Source organism: Meriones unguiculatus, chromosome 6 (assembly GCF_030254825.1).
Source record: "Meriones unguiculatus strain TT.TT164.6M chromosome 6, Bangor_MerUng_6.1, whole genome shotgun sequence".
NCBI classification, from domain to species: domain Eukaryota; kingdom Metazoa; phylum Chordata; class Mammalia; order Rodentia; family Muridae; genus Meriones; species Meriones unguiculatus.
Genome location: NC_083354.1, coordinates 9,095,022 through 9,114,697, shown reverse-complemented (window position 1 = coordinate 9,114,697; position 19,676 = coordinate 9,095,022). Strand labels below are relative to the sequence as shown.

General features: G+C 43.5%; 1 protein-coding gene across 3 annotated transcripts in view; it reads right to left on the bottom strand.

The window, feature by feature from the left end:
• The window catches only part of Filip1 (filamin A interacting protein 1), a 166,200-nt gene that overhangs the window by 102,067 nt on the left and 44,457 nt on the right, over nt 1-19,676 (bottom strand). The window contains exon 1 of one of the 3 annotated variants that reach the window (XM_060384705.1): nt 18,499-18,580. The exons of the other annotated variants lie outside the window; for them this stretch is intronic. The gene's annotated coding sequence lies outside the window, so the exon portion shown is untranslated. Of the gene's footprint in view, nt 1-18,498; nt 18,581-19,676 lie in introns of those variants that run through there. 3 annotated transcript variants of the gene reach the window in all.

The following is a 19,676-nucleotide window of genomic DNA, read 5'->3' as shown; positions in this document are numbered from 1 at the left end:
CATCACACATTCATGTCCACCTCCAAAACCAGCTACTGCCATTCTGAGTCTCACACAGCCTCACACAGTCTCACACAGATGAAGCCAATGAGGGTTTAGATACATAAACTGTAGTTCCCTTGCTCACACAGCTGAGTAGAGCTACGGACTGAGCCCATGTCTGATGGTGGAAATCAGAGGATGAAGAAAATGACATGAATGCTCACAAGATGATGTTTTCTTTGGGTGGGATCATATAAACGTATGTATTTGTTCTCCTCCACAGGCACCTGCAAAATTCCTATAGTACTGAAATTAAGTTACTAAGAAAAAACAAACAAACAAACAAACATCTATTTCCAAAGCAACGAACTACAGAACCTGTAAAATGATGGTTTTCCAAAGACCCTTCCTGAGAAACAGTGTAATCAGTTCTAAAGGGACTGTCATGGAAACAGGACTCAAAGTGTGAACAGGGATGACCATTACGCACATACAAACATACCATTACATACATACAAAAACATACATTCATACATACTGTCTTAAAAGCCCCAGAACCAAACAATAGCAAACATTATATGCAAAAATCCATTATATGCTTCTAAGGGGAATAGGCAGGTGGCAGGGCATGCAAGTGGAGCTCCACAGGCCTTCATTAGATCACTGCAAGTTTGGAAACTTTAAGTAAATTTCCTGAAAAAAAAAAATCAGGCACCTTTGCACCCCTCCATGGCGTATCCTTAAAGGAGGTTTTCTACAGAAAACAGGTAGAATACACTGAAGATTCACATCAGGTTTTGCAGCCTTTTTTGAATATCGGTATTGTCTGGGGACAGATGATTCTATTTCATAAGCAACCATGCTAACACAGTTCATTGGAAACCCTTACTCTCCTTTCACAGCAACCTGTCAGCAACACAGTGCATGGAATTCGCTGAGTAGAGTGCAAAGAAAGGAGGGGCTGAATACCATTCTGAAACTCCTTCTTTTATCTCTGGTCCTCCCTCCTCTTCACCCCTGCTGCCTTCCCGCCCAGCAGTACCGCAGCAGCGTTCTGCCTTGTGGATGGTGGCGTGTGAGTTACAGAATATAAACACAAGCTCTGTAGTCATTTAGGCTGAAATGAGAAGCATTTCCGCAGCACTTGAAGAGAAGCCTGGAGAAAGAGTGCGGTCTTAGGAGCATTTGCTTTTGCAGAGGACAAGTGGGTTCCTAGTACCTGTGTCCTGTAGCTCCCGTCTGCCTGCAACTCCAGTTACACCGTCTTATGGCTTCTGCAGTCACCCTCTGCTACACACCCCATCCCCACCCCCACATTGCACACCAGGCTTCCTTGGCCCTTCTAGTCCCTAGCCTTGAACTTTCCCAGGCATGCTCACTCTTGCCCTTGGTTCATATCAGATACTCCCTTTTCCTGTTGTGACTAAACACTGCTCAAAATGTTCCCTATCCTCCTCATCAACAAAAACTTCTTTTCTGACTAAGCTTGGCTCTTCCCTAGACTCATCAGCTACTCTTTCTGGTTTTACTTCTCTCTCTTCATACTCTCAAGAACCTACCTCACGCATATAATGAGAAGCCACCATATCATATGGATGCATATATATTTATATTTTTTAATTACTTCAGAGAATTATAAAGAAAAAAGCCTAAAGCTCAGAAAAAGGTAACTACAGGGAGAATGATGCTTTACAGTGCAGCCTGGCAAAAAGGCCAGCGGCCAGCAGAGTACTGGGACATTACCACAAAACAGTCCTCACCCTCTCTTTAAGATAGAAAAGACAAAACCCAGCGTGCTTAGAGGCAACAGAAATCATCAGTTCCAGTTTTGTGTCCTTGGTGAATTTTAAGATGTGAAAAACCACCCAAACACTGCCCTCTTCTCTGCACGGCCAGGTTATTTTCTCTGTGCATCCTGGATACACCATTAAATCTGATTATAAATATCCCAGTCCATGAAATGTTTTGGACATCTCTCAGGAAGGTCCATCTTAATCATGCTCATGGTTCAGAAAAGTTCCTGGGTTTAGAATAACTGTTAGAATTTTCTCCCAGGTTTACCCTGAATGTTACCCTTTTTGCCTTTTGTCCTCCATATTTCATGCCACGAGGCCTACAAAGTGAATTTTTTCACCCCTCACTGTCCACAGTCGTTAAACCTCTGAAATAACCAGGTTTTTAAATTTTTAAATTATTTTCTTCTGGTAGGCCAGATCTAGCCTAATATTAATATTAATATGCCATTTAAATACTCTCATGAGGCTGTAGGATTTGGGGAGACAGGATTCTCTTGGAGCCCAAGCAGCCATGTTGTAATCAGATGGCCAAAGAAAACACCAAAAGTGTGGCAAAACAGAAAAATATTATTCTGCTCTAGCCTAAAACTGTACTGAAATGTTTTAATAAGTTCTGTTTAATATGCCTCAAGGATGATAGCAGCAGACCTATAAAAGTTTTCCAGGAAAAGAAAAAAAAAGTCTAAAAACTAGCAAAATTCTGGTCAGAAAAATGCCAGGGCATGAATTAGCATGCGGAAACGGAAGAGCATGCAATGTGAGTTACACTGTGTGACGATGGAGGGTGACCTCAAATGTTCTAACTAAAGCCCCTGAACAGATGAATTCTTCACCCACCACACTGTCTTCTGGGCTGCCCTTTGCTGTTCTTTCCACCAGCCATCACCGAGTGTCCAAGATCCTCCAGCTGAAAAAGTGAACTTTCAGTAAACACTTCCCACGTTTACCTATTTGTACATAGATTTGTATCTGTACGTCAAAGCAGGTCCATTTCATTTTGTTTTTACATGGTTGCACACGGGGCTAGAGAAAGGCTCAGTAGTTAAGAGCTTTGGTTGCTCCCTCACAGGACCAGAGAGTGATTCCCGGTACTCACAGCATCTGTAACTCCAGTGCCAGGGAAATCTGACGCCCTCTCCTGGCTTCTACGGGCACTTCATGCACACAGTGCACCGACAAGCATACGGGCAAAATACCCAAGCACCCAAAATAATTTTTAAAAGTTTTAAAATATATTTTGCTCATGAATTCTTTTATAAAATAATTTAGTCCAACAAAGGAAGGTATGAGGAGGGCTATGTGCAACATAAAATGCATACTTTCAAGAAAACAATTTTAAAAATAGGCAGGAATATGAGAAATTACTAATTTGCAATATCATTTTTGCATTTTGAAAAATGCAAAATGACTACTCTACCCTCATGTTTTAAATCGTTTCATACTGATTTGTGGGTGTGCACGCACACACACACACACACGTGATAATCCATGTGCATGCGTGTGTGAGGCTGCACTCGTGTTATGATGAGGGTGTCAAGGTGAGGACAGCTTTGGGAGTCAGGTGGTTTTCACTTTCTACCACGTGAGTCCCAGGGGATGAAGTCAGGCCATCAGGCTTAGCAGCAAGAGTCTCTGCCCAACGAGCGACTTCACTGGCTTTGTCCTTGTGCGTTTTAAATCTCTGACTACAGCAACAAGTAACATTTCTTCTCCCACTTGTGCGTGTGCTGTCTCTACCTGCTCATGTAGGTGTGTGCACGTCGTAGATAGTAAGATGGACCTTCCTGAGAGATGTCCAAACATTTCACGGACTGGGATATTTATAATCAGATTTAATGGTGTATCCAGGATGCACAGGGAAAATAACCTGGCCGTGCAGAGAAGAGGGCAGTGTTTGGGTGGTTTTTCACATCTTAAAATTCACCAAGGACAACAAAACTGGAACTGATGATTTCTGTTGCCTCTGGATCTAAGCACGCTGGGTTTTGTCTTTTCTATCTTAAAGAGAGGGTGAGGACTGTTTTGTGGTAATGTCCCAGTACTCTGCTGGCCGCTGGCCTTTTTGCCAGGCTGCACTGTACAGGGCAGATAGCAACATCAGGTGTCTTGTTCACTCTCCACCTGATTTTTTTGAGCCAGAGCTCAAATATCACTGTAGCTCAGTGATTCAGCTAGACCGGCAAACCAGTGATCTGCAGGGGGTCTGTCTACATGTATCTCCAACCCCTAGTTTGGGGGTTACAGGTGTAGGTGCCACAGTGCTGGGAATCTAAACTCAGGTCCTCAAATCGCCATGCTCATGCTGTAGGCACTGTATGTATGGTGCCATTATCTCAGCCCCCTTCCTTAGCAGTTTTGTACACTTGCTCTTCATATTACTCAGAAAACATAAAGTCTTGAGGATTAATTTCTTCTTAGCATCAAAACACCTATAGACATTGCTATTTGAATTTAAAATACCTCAGATAATAAAATATAGGGTTATAAAACTTATGGCTTCCAATAAATGTTATTAGTTGAAAATCTAGTTAGAATCAAGAATGTTCGGACCAGCAATGGTCAAAAGCAATTAATAATATTTGGAGAATTTCCTAACACTAAAAATATAAAAACTCACTAAACTCAACACAAGCGTTCTGTGAGAAACACGGAGCATTAAATACTTACACCTGTTTCCGATCTCACCCGCAACACTCAATCAACGATAAACACATGAAGGAAGACTGTTGAGAATGTAGAGTAACTACAGACAAGAGAAGCCAATGGTTTTACAGAAAGTGGGCACCCTCATGGGTACAGATTTAGACACTAACATCCTGGCAGCGTGGGAAACCAGCAAGTTGCAAATAGCCCTCTGAAGGGGGCTGAGCTCCCCTGGGTTAAGAGAATTACCAAAATGCCCCAGATCTCAGGGGGCAAGTGGTCCCCGCATGAGGCAAGGCAGACTCCTCCAGTGTGATGCTGGAGGTTCAGATGCTACACTGCTGTGGCATGTCAACAGTAGACAGTGTCTCTCTGGCCTCCTCCAGTCTCCCTGCCCATCACTGCAAGCCGGATCCCTCCTCTGCTGCCCCGTGACAGCACAGGCCTTTGTACCACCATTTCCTCAACCACAGACTGTTTGGTTGGGTTCTTGAGCTTCTCGTGTTAAGTCTTATGGATTCGTCTAGAGCATAAAGAGTAGCTTATACAGATAGTTGCTGGTTTGCTTCCCTAAACCGAATTGTACATTAGTGCCTGCACTTCTTTAACACCCAGTACTCGGAGGCCTAGTGGCGCGCTGCTGGTAAATGTGGCAGCTGGGACCACTCAAGTCTCTTTATTTCCTATGCGCAAATTACACCACAAAGTCCTGGGACCCTGCAGCCTGGGTATCACATTTTGCCTCTTTCATTCCTTTATAGCATCTGTTGCAGAGATTTGGGGGCTTGCTTTCTCTTATTTAGCGTAAACAGTGTTACTGTCAATATACAAAAAAGAGAAAAGCACTCATCCGTTTAGTTACAGACTGATATGCACAGTAACGATGACAGAATAGCATCTCTGACATGTGTTTCGTGTATTTCCAACATCAACTACCAATTCTTGACTTTCAAACACATTTTAAAATATATTTATATGTATGAAAGCTTTTGGGGGTTTCTTGTTTGTTTCAATTAGGGACTCACCAAGCCGATCTGGCTGGCTTAGAATTCACTGTGTAGTCCAGGAGGGCTTCAAACACTGAACAGTCCTCCTGGCGCAGCTTCCTGAGTGCTAGGATCACAAGCAGGTACAGCATACCATCTTAAAATGTCACACTACCGTAAATCTTAGGCATAGTATAGAATCAAGAACTACTAGTTTATTTCATACGAAGGGCAAGGCTCACAAATGTATATGATTATCATCCTTTTATTTTTCTGGTGGATCTGGCTTTTATTTGTCCCACTTGGAAAAAAAAATGAAGCTAGGCAAAATGAGGTATCGTTATTCGTGCATCTAATTCAGTCAGCAGCTGAGAAAGCCTTAACTAGAACACAGGGCAAGCTGGATTCTCTAGGGGCAAAACCTGAATAGGAGCTGTTAGCCCAGGGTCAGAAACAACAACATAAAGGAATTCACAGTCATTCTCCCGGGGGGGCTGAAATACAACTGCAGGCTGTGCAAGCCCACTGCCTCACACAACAACAACCAACGTCAAACCCCACAATCTAAGAGACATCTTCTCCATTTCTGACTCGTGTGACAACTTTGTTCTTAAAGAGAACACTCTCTTCCCCTTCTTGTCCCAGACTTGTATTCCACAGTGCCCAAGTTCCTTCCCGGACCCCGGGCGGCAGGTGGGCGTTCCCGGAAGTGGATGTCGGAGGGTAACGCCAGGTGTCTTCCTCCCTCACTCGTCTCTCACTGAACCTGAAGCTCAGTTGCAGTGCCTGGCCAACGAGCCCCAGGAACCTCCCTGTCTCTGCCCCAGTACCCCCTCCCCCAGGCAGGGATCGCAGGCACAAGCTGCCAAGCCTGGTCCGTAGTATGGGTGCTGGAGGCTCAGCTCACATTCTCATACTTACACACCAAGAGCTTTAGCGTGGTGAACTCTCTCTCCAGCCCCTGCATGAGACTTTCATTTTCAGTGGACCCACGGGGTAACTTTGCCTTCACAGACTTCACATTTAGCTTTTGAATTTGTAAAAACAAACAAACAAAAAAAAATCACTGGCACTCCAATGAGATAACTGTTTATGACAACTGAATGTGAGTTGGACCAATCTTTCAGTTAGCAAAATGAAGAAGAAGAAAAAAAACCTCTACATGAGCTAATTATTCTGTTTAAATAACCGCAAAATTTCACATTATAAAAATGTTTGTCTTATATGGAAAATATTCTTAAATAATTTTATTACATTTTCGAGAAACATGAGGCAAATCCCATCTGATAGCCAGCATTAGCCTTGCTTAGTGAAAGGAATGATGATGTCATTGTTTCATGCTGACACGGGGGAAAAATGGGAATCTGAACTGACTGCCCCATATGTGTGCTGACAATGGATGGCTCCAAGTGTTCTAAACGCCGGCCACGTTGTCAGGTGTGTTCAGTTGTCCCTAAAGGTGTCGCACATTTCAAATCCTTAGGCTATTTCTTAACATGAAAGGGTAACTTCAAGTCATCCATAGTGTAAGGACTAAGGGTATGTCTATTTTAAACTCCCAGGCTCTGTCTTTTCTAATTGTCCTCCAACATTCCTTATCATAGTTAAATAAAAACCCGAGATGACCAAATTTAAAGACAGTTTAAAGAGCTAACTTCAAATCAAGGAAGGAGAAAAGAAAAGATATATATATATATATGTATGTATGTATCACTCCCATTAATATGTATACTGTGAGGGCGACCATAACCACGTCACTGTCTAAGATATTGATGATGCTTACCATTCTGGCACTAGAACGAGGATTAGCTTCTCCAATCAACCAGTCGTCATGAACTTAACTGGTAAAAGAATGCAAATTGCAGTCATAAAGTCGGAGAACGCTGTGATAAACTATTCGAGGTGCTTAAGAACTTAACATGTGTAAAATGCCATATCAGAAGACAGAAAGAAATTTCAGGCCCAGCGAGTGTCTATGCCAGGAAGTATGTCTATGATGCCACCTTTGCAACAGTTTTGTCAAAAACATTATGACCCCAGACACTACTCTCCCTTAACCTTGTAGCCACCCCACCTCAGCTCACCAACCAACCCCATGGCCTCATGCACCAATAGCCACGGAGTTTGTGTTCCTAACTGCCCTAACCCTCTTTGCCGTTGACTCTGTGGAGCCAGGAGAGCTGCTGCCCTACCCTTGCACGCGTCACCTCTCCAAGCCACATTTCCTCATCTGTAAAAGGGGGATGATAAAGTCCACACACTGTACGGCGTGAAACCACAAGCTTCTTGGGTGCTCCATGTGTATGAGAAGGTCCTTTCCGACAGAGTAACTGTTGAGGTTTCAGAGACCTCTGAATGCTGCCATGGGATTAAGCAGTATGGGCTGGACATTCTGCGAGCATCTAGGACGGGGGCTGGCAAGCTGTGTGTGTAGACAATGAATAGTTTACCCTTTGCAGGGCTATTTAGCTTCTGGTTCTTCCACCCAGCTCTGCGACATGCAAGAGGCCATCAGGCAGTACGGAAGTGATCGGATGTGGCCCTGTGTGAGCTTTAGCCCTTTGTGTGCCAGCCCTGATCTAAGCTGTAACAGACTTGACTGGCGGGCACGTCTAAGCTGGAGAGGCGCAGTTTCCACCGCTCTCCATTCTGTCTCCAGTTTGCTGTTGTTGGAAAAGAGGAGCAGAAAAGACAGGGCAGCAATGACGCTCTCTGTCCCTCCCTCCTCCTCCTTCAGATACACTGCCGAAGGAATGAACATAAAAGGAAAGGAATTCCCGTGAAGTTTTATGGCTAAAACTCAAGAGGATTCCCACTGGCACTAGCCAGCGTCCTGAGATATGCAAACGTATAATCCAGATTTAGCAGTGTGCGCCTCCAGCACCACCAGATTCTTAAGAGAGACAGAGAAGTGGCCAGGTGCCCGTAGAGCTGATCAGGCACTCGTCAACAGTGCCGGGGGCTTGCACCCACAGAGCTTGGAGCTGAAATGGAAGGTGCAGGGTGTCTGTGGCCCTGGCGTGAATTAGGACAGAGTTCCAGAGATGTTATGAGAGTCCGGGTATTTCACCAGAGTAGTGGGGTCATTTTATCAGGAGTCCGACTGGGAGGTGACAGCAGTGAGCCCAAGTAGAGCGGGCTTCAGCACTGTGGGAGCCAAGCATCCCTACAGGACACCCACTTCTCCCGTGCTTCTTTCTGGAAACTGATAATTATTCATTCCCTTCATTCTGTTGTTTTGGGTTTTTGTTTGTTTGTTTTTTTGTTTTTTGTTTTTGCTTTGTTTCTGGTTTTTTTTTTTTTTTTCAATGCAGTTTATTTAGGAACATTGAACAATCCTCAGACCCGGGGAAAGCCAGCCCACAGCTTAAATAGCCTCTGGGTAGTCAACCCAGGCGTGCCACGGGGGTGTTTCTGGTTTTTGACCTGTATCACATCACATGGCCTAACTTCAGCTCCTCAGGCTCAAGACTGCCAGTCTGTGCTATAGGCCAGCTTGAATTTTTTTTTTTCTTTTTGAGACAGGGTTTTTCTGTGTAGCCTTGGCTGTCCTGGACTCGCTTTGTAGACTAGGCTGGCCTCGAACTCAGAGACCAGCCTGCCTCTGCCTCCTCAAGTGCTGGGATTACAAGCGTGCACCACTGAGCCCAACTGAAATTCTTAATTATCCTTGGACACGTACTTCCCACATTTTCATTTTTCACAGGGCCTTTTAATTATTAATGCAGTCCTGAGAGCAGACAAGAGCGTCTCTAACACAGCCAAAAGCAGGACCCCTGAATACTTCCGGCAGAGCTCTCTTGCCCATCGCCAAGGTGCAGGACTGAGTTATACCCCAAAATATGAAGGAGAGTTTGAGAGAGGAGACAGGAGGACTGAAATGAAATTTTAATTTCATCTAGGACTAAGTCAAGCTGCTCATAGTGAATTTACCAGGAAACACACAAGTTAACCTCCTTGCCTAAGGAGACATTTGGGGAAAGGAGTTCAAGAAAGCTAAAGAGCAAAGTTGAAACCAGTCATGAAGACAGCAATTGGACCAAAAAGATGGCTCAGTGGATAAAGGTGATTCCACGAACTTGATGATCTAAACTCCCAATCTCTGGAACCCAAGGTAGAAGGAGAGAACTGACTCCCACAATTGTCTTTTAAAATCTACACACACATCATGCACATACATATCACATGTACTGATGACAAGAATGACTATAATTTTAATAACAAAGAATCAAGTAGTAGAACTGTACCCCAAGCATTTTTGGTGGTGGTGGGGTTGTTCGCTTTGAAATACGAAACTGGTTGTGGTTTTGTGAACTGTAAGTATAGAAGGATGTTCGGACCATGAATGTAAAGTCTTTCTTTAAATTCTGTTGTGCTCAGGAATTCTGGGGCAGAACTGTTCCAGGTTCGAGGCTTGTGCACACAGACTTTCATCAATAGGAAACTCACTATAAACAAATGCAATAGGAGCCCACACCTCAGTGCTTCTCACGCAATCACTCCCAAACAGAAATTTAAGTCTATTCTTTCTTTTAAGTAAAGAAAATTTTGGACACACTTTGGGAATAGTCTCTCTCATATCTGAGGATTAAGAAAATTTGATCTGGGATCACTCCTGAGATGATAAGAAATCAGAAACAGCTGGGTGAGGTGGCGCACTAAGGGAGGAAGAGGCAGGAAGATCGCTGTGAGTTTGAGGCCAGCCTGGTCCACAAAGTGAGTCCAGGACAGCCAAGGCTCCACAGAGAAACACTGTCTCAAAAAAACCAAAACAAAATAAAAAGAAAGAGAGAGAGAGAAAGAAAGAAAAAGAAAGAGAGAAAGAAAGAAGGAAGAAAGAAAGAAAGAAGAGAAGAGAAGAGAAGAAAAGAAAAGAAAAGAAAAGAAAAGAAAAGAAAAGAAAAGAAAAGAAAAGAAAAGAAAAGAAGAAAAGAAAAGAAAAGAAAAGAAATCAGAAACATGCAAAGACTGAAAGCTGCAGATCTGGGCAGAAGTGTAAGCCTCGAATGGTGTTTATTTGTTGTTGCCATTGTTTGGTTTTTAAGCAGGGTCTCACTATCCAGGCTGATCTTGAACACAATATGTAGCTTTTGCATCCTAGGCAAGTACTCTGACAATGTAGCTACATCCTATCCCAGGATGTTTTTGAGTGGCAGTGTGCAGCTGAACCCTAGCGGTTGAGTAAGCTCTTCCCAGCTGAAGCAATGGGACACAGGTGCCTGGTGCCTGAGGAGGAGCTTTGAACAAAATGTCCAAATGGAGGATAAGCACAGAAGAGTCACAAGCTGGGACAGAAGCACAGTCAGTTAACAAGTTGCAGGTTGTTAGACTACACTTTGAGTTAGTGTTTCCAGGCTTTCTGGCCCTGCTATCTTGCTATCCGTGTCAAGAAAAAAAAATAGCTTTGTTAGGAGCCATGGTAACTAAATACTGGGATGGAGGGCAGAGGAAGGTCAAGGAATGTTCTATAGTTACACATCAAGAAAGTACAAAACACAGGTTATTTTTAAATGTGGCTACATGCCAATAGTTTTAATGTCTAAAAATTAAGATGTACATAAATAGTAAGGTCTGTTTCTCATGTAGCCATGAGAAAAAATACTTTCCCAGTAACTCAATACTACCTTATTTTCATCAGCTGCCATTCAAGCCAACAAAAATGCCCAAAGTGGGCATTTTCCAAATTTGTTACCAGGGAGGGCATCCTTCCCTTCTTCCCTCATTTTCTACCACCTCTGCTTTTGGTCCACAGGCATGAGTCACCAGCCACAGGATGCAAAGGGGGCTGCTCTTCTCGGACTGCACAGCTATTTGCCTTCAGCCCCTACTTTCTCTCTCTTAATGGTACTTGTGGCCACCAACGAAGATTTACCTGACAGCTGTCAACCAGAATGTAGGTGTGGCTTGCTTGCACACAGTCTCCCCCACCGCACAGCCAACCATCCTAGGCAAGCAAATCAGCCTACAAGTTGGGGCTCATAGGCCAACTGAGGTAATGGCCAAAACACCTCTCTGTCCTTCCTGGTGCTGCAGGAACATGTCCAGTGATTGCCAGAGTCCATATGAGAGGACATAGAAAAACAAAAAACAAAAAACAAGCTCACAAATCAAAACCTCAGAAGAGGAAATCTCTATGAAAAATCTCTTGGGGGCTGGAGAGGTGGCTCATAGGTTAAGAGCACTGTCTGCTCTTCCAGAGGTCCTGAGTTCAATTCCCAGCAACCACATGGTGGCTCACAACCATCTAGCTATATCTGATGCCCTCTTCTGGCTTGCAGGTGCGCATGCAGACAGAGCACCCAAATCAATCTTAAAATGAAAAAGAAAAAGGAAAGCCTCTTATATTATTCCCAATGAAAAATTGCAACATATGCGAACTGTGCAGAAGGAGAGAGTTTTGAAATACTATACATAGACTTTTGTTTGAGCTATAGTCCTAGCCAGGACTAAGAATTAGGATTTATTGATAGGTCTTTACCTAAAATATAAATGCACTACACGTTGTGTTTGGTAGATTGTTTAGACTCGCCCATTTAGTCCAACTGTCCCTCCTTAGTTCTTTCATCTGTATATTTGAAAACACCAAACCCTATGTGTGTATGCATTGCTGAAAAGGAAATTTTAGAACAGCTCTTTTTAACCACTTAAAATCATTACTCAAATCACGTTCGAAGATGGAATGGGTGGCCATCACACAGACACCATTACTTGTGAGAACAAACATCAAAGTCCTCTTTACTTTGCTGACTGAGTGATCAGGCACTTGGTAGGAAAAGAAAGCACAGATGACCACTGTCACCAGGGACTCCACAGTCTAGAGAGACTGTTTCAGGTGAGAAGGGAAGTCATGGACTGAGCTGGGAAAACTGCAGGTCTTTTCGCTTCTGCTAGCTCATTGGCTGAATGACTTATCTCCAGGTCAACTCTTATCTTAGTTACTATAAAAATGAGTTTATATTACTACTGCAAGTGAAGTGGAAGTTTCTGGACTCTGGTCATGTGCTGTTTTGCGAGGGGAGTGACTTTGGCCCACTGAGAACATCCGTGGGTGGACTCTGAGGAGAGGAGATCTATAGAGGCCCATACACATTAAGACATTGTTTTTCGGATCAACATGTTTTTCTTTTTATTTATTTGTTTGTTTGTTTGTTTGTTTTTGGCTCAGCATTGCTGTGCTGATCTTCGTGCCTTGACTCTTGACTTCAAAGAGAGAAACATTCCAGAGAGCTTCTCTGGGCAATCCAACTAGGTCCTGCAGCTTTCGCTGACTTCATGTTGCTGCTTCGAGCAGCCTTTGGACTGGACTACTGGTATCCTGATGACTGAGTCTGGTAACCCCCTAACGATCCATGACCCTAATCAGCAGGAAGTACATAAAAAAGGACTACAGCCCTTTTCCCTACTAATCTCCTACCTAAGGTTGTGGGGGACTGGAAGGGAGGTGAAGTTTCTTATGAACCCTAAATAAAGTAGGTTTGGTGAAAAAGCTAAGCCTACAGGAAGCCAATTCATCAAAAAGTTTTACAGAGAATTTTCCCTGTACTGGTTACTACAATTTTTTTCCCATGGGGCTTAATTTTTGTTCATTTTTTAAATTTATTTTTGTTTTGTTTTTCTCTTCAAGACAAGGTTTTCTTTGTGTAGCCTTCGCTTTCCTGTACTCAATTTGTAGAGAAGACTAACCTTGAACTCACAGAGATCTGCTTGCCTCTGCCTCCTATCCCAGTGCTGGGATTAAAGGCATCTGCCACCACCCTCAGGTGGGTCTCCATTTTTAATGTAATCAATTAAAAATTGAAAATGTATTCTGTATTCTAGCTGTCGGTTGGTCAAAACACAAACTGGAATAAAAATGTATTGGCAACTCAAAAGACGCCGAAAAAAACTTTGTTCACTTTTTCTCAGATGAAGATTCTTCTTCATTCCCATCTTGGAATGAATAAATGTTGGGATTTTAATTAATAAAGGCATGGTGTCCTACACCTGTAAGGCCAGCACTCAGGAGGCTGAGGCAGGAGGATCACAAGTCTAAAGATAGCTTAGGCTACATAATGCATTCTAAGCTAGCCTGCGCTGCCAAGTGATACTCTCATTTAATTTTTTTTTTTAATTTTTAAAAAGTAAATCATGTCTGATTCAACACAAATTCCATAGTTTTTGCCTCTTAGTTTTACAGAATAAGAATTAAAACTAGACCCCTGAGGCTGGAGAGATGGGCTCAGAGGTTCCGAAGGTTCTGAGTTCAATTCCAGCAACCACACGATGGCTCACAACCATCTATAATGAGATCTAGTGCCCTCTTCTGGTGTGCAGGTATACATGCAGACAGATTGTATACATAAAAAATAAATCTTAAAAAAAAAAAAACTATCAGTAGAACCAGGCAGTGGTAGTACACACCTTTGATCCCAGCACTTGGGACACAGAGGCAGGTGTATCTCTGTGAGTTCAAGGCCAGCCTCATCTACAGAGTGCCAGAACAGCCAGGGCTACACAGAGAAACTCTGTCTTGACAAAAAAAAAAACAAAAAAAAAACCAACTATCAGTGGTATCAAGGAACAGAAAGGCTCAGAAGCACCAAGGTTTAACTCCAAAGTACCCAAACTTCCTAAATGCCAAGAGCAATGGTAAAGCCAAAATCTCACCACTCAGGTTCATGAGAACCACAGGAAGAATAGAGTTGCCAGTTTGCCTGCCGTCTCAGAGGTGGGAAGGAGTGGGGGAGGGGTCACCTCAGGGGTCACCTCTGATGGAGATAGGAAATCCAGCTGTAGAAAGTGCCCTTTTGGCACACAGTGGGATTTACTTAGTAGCACTGTAAAGAATTGCTCATGAATATTATGAAACAGAGACTACCCTGTCCCTAAGCTAAGTTTTAGTGCTGACACATCTTTCAGTCCTAACACATTGTTAACTGTCATGTTGTGTTGATAACATGTGAGGAATTTGGTGAAGTTTCTTTTTGTTTGTTTGTTTGTTTGTTTGTTTGTTTTTGTCTTTGGTTTTGAGAGATAGGGTTTCTCTGTGTAGCCTTGGCTGTCCTGAACTTACTTTATAAACCAGGCTGGCCTCAAACTCACAGAGATTCACCTGCCTCTCCCTTCCTGAGTGCTGGGATTACAGGCCTGTGGCACCATGTCTGGTTTAGTTTGGTGAAGTTATCTGCACAGATCATTTGGGTATAGGTTAGGGAGAAATAAAACAAGGAAGGAAGGGAGGGAGAGAAGGAAAAACAAGGACATGTACACACATACAACACACACAAACCCCCAGCATTGACTGGCAATATTTGCAGATCCAAATAGTGTACAAACTCTGCCATGGGTCATTTCTAGGTAACACCATGTAGAGATGGGAGAGATGAACCCACTGAGCCTAAGGCCATGGCCAGCTAGCTGTAGCCCTCCACTGAGCAAAAGGCACGGTGGCTATCAGCCTCAACTCCCTGCTCTTGCTTCTCTGTGAATCCTGAATTGTAATGGAGGGCTGATCCCATAATGCCAAGTAAGGCATTATGAAGGCAGTACAAAAAGACAGACAAGCTTGGCATGACTCCCTGCTTCCTTCATTTCACCCTCCAGCTGGGATAAGAACAGCTCACCCTGACCAGCCAAATACAATCCAAAGGATTAGAGTTATTTAAAGTCATATTTCTGTTCCAAAACAATAGAGAAGAACAGAGGAGGAGAAGGGAAATCATTGTTCTCTTAAAAGTATGTGACAATAAGCTAGGAGGAAAAATGCTTGATTGTGCATGGACAAACTTAAAACAAATGGCCTCTGTAAAGAAAACAAGCTGGAATTTGAGTTGAAGTCAATGCTTTGTTCTTGTTTCCTTTCTTTTATTAGAAGTTAGGCTCAGTTCCTGAGGATCCTGGCTTGCTCGTCTTCCTCACACCCTTCATTTCAGCAGTCCTCTCTTGGCTGGAGGCTCCTCACGTGAGAGTCTGGGCCTGTGATATTTCTGTAACAGTTACTGGTGTGTTGATGTAGTCAAGGGTCGCTCTGTGCTGCTAACTATGAGGTAACGGCCTCAAGTACGGTCCAAAGAGATGATGTCAAAGATATATATACAAACAAATGGTGACCTTGAAACTTCCAGTGCATCTGATGGAGCTGCGCTCACTGCTCAGGGTTCCTCTTGATTTGTGAGGAACACATTTGAGCTGGGGGGGGAGGAGGGGGAATGACGACTGTTGTCAAGACCAGGAATTAGTCATCAGTAATGTTGGCTAAGGGACCACACAAGCATTCCAAAGAAATTAACTGCTCACTGAACATCTCAAAGAAATGAACTACTTGGCTTTTGTTGTTGTTGTTTTTCTCAATTCCTGTGCAAAACCACTAACTTGTCTTTCTTCATGGGGCTAACCAATGAGATTCGCGAATAACTTTAACGAAAGGGAAGATTTTAGAGAGATGCCACCCCCCCACATCACGACTGCCTTAACCATGTGTGCGTAACAATGCCTTTTACTGTTAGGCTCTGTGACTGTGGCACAGTGACCGCTGAAAGACAGCCAGTATTGCTGTCAAGGATTACAGAATATTCTGTTTGTTTGTTTGTTTGTTTGTTTAGTTGTATGCCTTCTAGGGGATCTTTCTGGGCAGGAGATGGTTGACAAAGACGGCTAGCACTTCATCAGAATGTATGGACGACCACAGACCTAAAAGAACATAGCACCCTGTCTGCGTCAGCCGCCCAGCTGTGGTGTGGGTTCAACATCTGCCCTGGGTAGTCTGCAGCACACCTACTCAACTGCAATGGAGGAGGTTGTTCAGCTGTGGATTTGGCTTCTTCCCTTCTTGATCCCTCCCTGATTCTACAGCGCAGTGATTAGAAAGCGTAAGATAAATTTAAGCAAAGTAAAGTGTAAAAATGGAAACAGAAATTATACTAATTTTGTATGACAGCCTTGCCGCACTTACCAGCTCTTTTATCCCACGAGATCACGAAGTGCTTGCAGGCAAAAGCTGAGCGAGTGACTTTTGTGATGACTGCACAGTTAGCACAGGCCTTAGAGTGCACACATAGCGTGTCCTTGCGTACTTGAATTAGGTGAGGGAAAACAAAAGGGTGCAGGCAGACACAGAAAAACATGGTCACATGTACACTTGCAAATTACTGAGACTCCTACAGAGGCGTCTCTTTTCTAGGATTAAATAATTAACTGAATGTGAAAATGTGATACAACCTCTTAAAGGCCCTTAGAATCATAAGGCCCTCATGAGAATGAGAAGCTATGGAATCTTCATTAAGATGAAGAAAAAAAGAAGACAGTAAATGGTAAAATGGCTCAGCAGTGTGCAAGGCACTTACCCATCAACTATGGAAGCCTGAGTTCAATCCCTAGTACCTACATAAAGGTGGGAAGAGAGAACCAGCTCCAAAGTGTTGTTCTCTGAACCTCCACACATGCACTGTGACACAACCACCTGCTACAACACACAGACACACACATACAATAATAACAAATACATTTTTTTAAATTAAAAAAGACGAAGAATTTGTAAGATTTACCAGAAATTAGAGAAAAACCAGGAAAATCAAAAAGTGCTGAGAAGGTTAATAACAAACTAGATAAACTCTGAATGACTTCACTGGGAACGCTGAAGCTGGCCCGCCTTGGGTTGTTAGCAGGCAGCTGACCAACATGATAAGCCAAGCTTATCTTCCCCCTGAATAACCTCTGATGAAAGCCTCCAGCTTCTGGATTCTCCCCCACAGCATGGGTACAGGGAGCCTACGAGATAATGATCTTGGCCGTCTGTGAAAAGAAGAATATCTGAGCTACGAAATCCTCTGAGAAAAGAATAAATGGATGATAACCAAGCGTGACCAGGAAAGGAGTATGCAACTCCATGCTCTCTGTCTCTTAAAGTTCAGAACAATAGTTCTGCTGTGCAAATGTGAGAAGCCCTGAGAGTAAGAAGGTGAATAGACATTGGACGGTGAAAAGGAAACCATCCTTAAAAAAGGAGCTTTTGCTACATTTATTCACTGATTTGTGAGTGTACAGGCAGGCACAGTGTGCAAGTGGGCACATGTATGTTGATGGACATACAAGGAGGCCAGAGAACAGGCTTGGAAGTTGCCTCTCTCCTTTTACCTTGTGTGTTCCACAGTAACTCGGATCACCAGTATTGGTGGCATGTGCCTTTAGGCACTGGGCTGTTTTCACCGGACCCAAAGTAAGTTATTCTTAACATATAGAATAAATGGAACATATTCAACCTTTGGAAAGAGTCAAGAATCTCAGGCTTGAAGGATTTAAAAAAATAAATGGGTGAGTTCAAGGCTAACCTGGTCTAAAGAAAGATTTACAGGACAGGACAGCCAGGGCTGTTATACAAAGAAACTCTGTCTTGAAAAACATAGGTAGATAGATAGATAGATAGATAGATAGATAGATAGATAGATAGATAGATAGATAGATAGATAGATGAGTACTTTATAATGGGGCCTTTAAAAGTAGTTGGAAATATTAGATATAACACTAGCCTTCCTCCTAACTCACTACCTGTAAGATAGTGCTACTGTTGGCCTTAGAAAAACCTCTTTTGGCAGTGAGCAATGCCTAGCACAGAGACTCATAATGGAGAATAACTGACTGTTAAATGCCCAGCCCTAAATAGAACACGTATGTCCCCTGACTCCAAGACTCAGGGAACATTGGGGGAATAAAGGGCAGAAAGAATGTAAGAGTTAAAAAATGAGGAGGAGTGTTTTGAAGAGCTGTTCTCTGGGAATAACATGGCGGTTGCATGCTGACCACACAGCAGCAGTAGTTACCTGCACAAGACTGAACCCATCACCGTGACATCATGGATAGGGCAAGAGCTCATGAGGTCCCCACCTTTCCCTGAGAAGTGTCAGGCAAGTTAAAGGTGCCTGCATACTATACTTATACCTCAGTGCTGGTTATCAAACAAGAACAGTGTTCAAGCTGGCTATTCCACTGGAGCAGCCCCTCTGCTGGGCATATTTATATTTTTGTAGGAAATGAGAATTGTGCCATAGTCCTAAGACACCTATGAGCTAGCTCTTAGAAAAGAGAAGCTAACAAAAAAAAAAAAAAAAGCATCTGACCTTATTTTAAAATTCCTGGATGACCAGTGGTAGAGCACTTGCTTAGCATGCTTGGGGTCCTGCATTTGATTCACAGTACTGCAGAGAGAGAGAACAAACACTTAGCTACTTAGCTAAAACTCATTGTCGAGGAGAATATACAGCTTTCTCCAGCCAGCCAGCAGATAGCCAGACTCTCCAGCTCTCCTGGGCTGCTGTGAAAAATTCACACTCTCTGTTTCTAGAGGGCATCTGGACTAGGGACTTTCAGACTTGAAAACTGCCTCGCAGATCACCTCTAGAAACTCGCAGTGCAGTTCTGCTGTTCTCTGTGATGGGCTGATACAGCTCCCCGCTGCTGCTGTATAGGCTCTGGACTCACTCTCTGCTTCGTTTCACCATTAGCGAAGCACTGGAACATCCCACTGCAGCAGGTCTCAGCAGTGGCAGGCAGGCCCATTACCGCCAATAGGATGGTAGAGCCTGCCTTAGCTTAATACACTGAGTACAGGAAGCTGAGCAACCAGACACCGGGGCCTGTGGTGCTTAGGTATAGAGTAGGAGGACAATATTCTTGCTTGTAGCTCCAGGTGAAGAACACATTTTTGTGCAGCTTCTAGAGACCAGGAGGGCAGAACAAGCCAAGGTCTCTGATTTAGACAAGCCCCTTTACTGAGAAATGAAGATCACATTGGCTGTTACAGAGGGCTACCGTGAGGTGGTGAACACTGGAAACCAAAATCACTATACTCCTCAAGATTTAACCTTGTCTTTGCCTCAGATCCAGCGTAGTAGCTTTCTTCCACTCTGATCATTTGTGCGTTTGTGAGACTTAAACATGAAATGAAAAATATGATTCTTCACTTTAAAATACACTTTCCAGGGATTGGGTGGTGGGAATCGCACGGATCTCCTGGGGAAGGAGAAATAGAATAGATTTTATGGGTAGACTGGAGCCACCGTGGAGGGGCAGGGATGAGAACAGGAAGATCAAGTGGGAGAGGAGAGGGAGATGGGACTGAGGGAGGGAATGAGGGGATAGATAGATGGGACTGAAGAGCATTTGAGGGGCATCATGGAGACCTAGTGCAGTGGAAACTTCCTGTGGCACATGAAGGTGATCCTCATGAAGTCTCCAAATAAGGAGGAAGACAAAACCCCAACTGGCCACCTTTTGTCACAAACAAAGCTTACAATAC